A 3,050-nucleotide genomic window follows, 5' to 3' on the forward strand; every position below is an offset into this window, starting at 1 on the left:
GATGCGCAAAGAGCAGCTCCATTGGTGGGCATTAAAATGTAAAAATTGTCAATTTTCAACTTGAGCGGTGTTGAAAGCTATAGGGCAATATGCAGTTTAAAGATTTAGCAAAAATCTGTATTGTTTTCTTTTTATTCTTGGAAATCTCTTACTATAAAAAAAAGAAGTAAAAAAAATTGAAATGCAGAAAAATTAATGAAAAAAATATTAAAAATAATAAAATCAGAACAATGTTTCAACAATGAAAGGAAAATCTGATTTCCGTTTTGTGACCACTATAACACTTCGTTAGGCTGACAAAGCCGCTATAACTTCACTGTACATTAAGGTGTGAGGTTAAAGAAGCAAAACATTAAGATAATATTTAGTTATAATAAATTTTATTTTAGATTAAACTAAGTCATAAGATAATAAATAAGTGTGTGTATGTGTGTATATAATATATATATATATATATATATATATATATATATATATATATATATATATATATATTTATATATATATATATATATATATATATATATATATATATTTATATATATATATATATATATATATATATTGAATGTAAAGCATAAAAAACAGCTGCGTACAAGCTAAATTTATTCTTCGTAATATTTCGATCTGCTTTTACACAGATCGTCATCAGATGTAAAATATAATACAAAAAAACCGTTACAAATATTAAATAAAAACGTCAAAGAAGACATTAAAAAGAAGCCATAAATGATTACATAATAACGTAAATATAAAACTAGCAAATATTATTTTACTCCTTTTTTTGGATAATTTTTTTAAACAGGTGTCTCCAACTGTTTGTAGAAATTTTAATGCCATTGTCACGGTTGAGAAGTATTGGAGCATGTTTTATTTCTTGGTATGTTGAGGCGTAATTAATTTCAAGTGATTCTCTAACTTTACCTTCATTGTACTTTGATTTTATTGCTAGAGTTTTTGGATTTGACCAATCAAACATACCACTACATTCTCGAACATGTTCGGTATATATATATATATATATATATATATATATATATATATATATATATATATATATATATATATATATATATATATATATATATATATATATATATATATATATACACATATATAAATATATATATATATATATATATATACATATATATACATATATATATATATATATATGTATATATATATATATATATATATATATATATATATATATATATATATATATATATATATATATATATATATATATATATATATACAGTAGTGGCCAAAAATTTAAGGCAGGCTACGTTTTTTAAACTTTTTCAACTTATTTTTTATTTATGGCATTGTTACCTTCGATAAAAATAACTTTTTTATAATATTTTAGTTTTTGAAGATATTTTGATTTATTTTACACCGTCAGGTTGACATAGTTGTGATATTATGGGTAAAAAGCGTGATATTAATAACTTTGTTAAAGGTAAAATAAATGCACTATTTTCGGAGGGCTATTCTCAAAGTAGTCTAGCAAAACAATTAAAAATATCAAGATGTCTCGTGCAAAATGCTTTACGTGTGTTCAAGACTATTCAAATCGCAAAAATTACGGTAGAAAATGTGTGAGTACATCACGAGAATACCATTTTTTAAAGAATGTTGTTAATAGTGAGCCCCACACAACATCTGCAAGGTTATCACAACTTGCTATTGAAAGGGGACTTACTATTAGTTCGAGAACAATTAGAAGAAGGTTGTGCTATGACTTTCGTCTAGTTGCAAGAAGACCAGCTAAAAAATCTTTATTAACTCTATCTCAATTTCAAGCTAGGATTAAATTTTGTAAGAGTTTAAAAGACAAGACACCGGAATGGTGGGAACGCGTAATGTTTACAGACAAAAGTACGTTTCAACAGATTAGAAGCACGGGCTATAATTATGTTAGATGACCTGTGGGAGAACGCCTGAATCCAAAGTATACCATAAAAACAGTAAAACATCCTCCTTTAGTCATGGTATGGGGAGCAATCACAGCGCAAGACCGATGCGGGTCGCACATCTTATAAGAAGGTGAAAAAGTCAATGCATAAAAGTATCTAAGTGTATCGAAAGATAAAGTGAAACTGCACACGGAAATAACTAAAACCAGATTTTCCAGCAAAATTCAGCACCTTGTCATACAGCTAAAACAGTTAAGAAGTGGTTTACTGATAATAAAATTAAATTATTATCTAATTGGCCCTCAAGTTTACCCGATTTTAATGTTATCGAGAACTGCTGGAATATAATGAAGCAGAAAGTTGCAGCACATCAGCCAAAATCTGAAGAACATCTTCAAAAAGTTAAAGAAGTGTGGACTAATGAAATGACTCGAGAGTTTTGTAAAACATTAGTACATAGAATCCCAAGAAGAATACAAGCTGTGCTTGATATTAAGGGACATCCGACAAGGTATTGAATTATAACATTCAAGTCATTTAAACTGTACTATTGTTATAATTTGGTGTTATAACTATTATTTTATTGAATATTAACAACTTTTGATAATTTTTATCTATTTTTTTTCATTTTTTTAACATTTTCTATTGTGTTTATTTAATAAAAAATTTACACTACAAATTTTGAGTTATTTTTTATGATGTGCCTTAATTTTTTGGCCACTACTGTATATATATATATATATATATATATATATATATATATATATATATATATATATATATATATATATATATATATATATTTCGGCCTTATATATATAACAGGCCTTCAATATGATCAATTATATACCCAGGACCAGAAAGCGTGCTCTGGTCATTGAAAATTAAGAATAAAAATTAATTAAATCTTTTAAAAGTCAAAACGGGCTGAAAAGAAATATTTTGTATATTGGCATCATAAATTGATTTTAAATGTAGTATTACATCTCTAAGATGATCATTAATATCATTTTCATACATTTTTTGCAACTTTTCACACCTACTTTATATTTCTTGATTATTTAAGTCACGGAACAACCATAATAGATTGAATAAAGAATCTATTTCTTTTGCTGCATTAATTCTTCT

Source organism: Hydra vulgaris, chromosome 06 (assembly GCF_038396675.1).
Source record: "Hydra vulgaris chromosome 06, alternate assembly HydraT2T_AEP".
Classification (NCBI taxonomy): Eukaryota; Metazoa; Cnidaria; class Hydrozoa; order Anthoathecata; family Hydridae; genus Hydra; species Hydra vulgaris.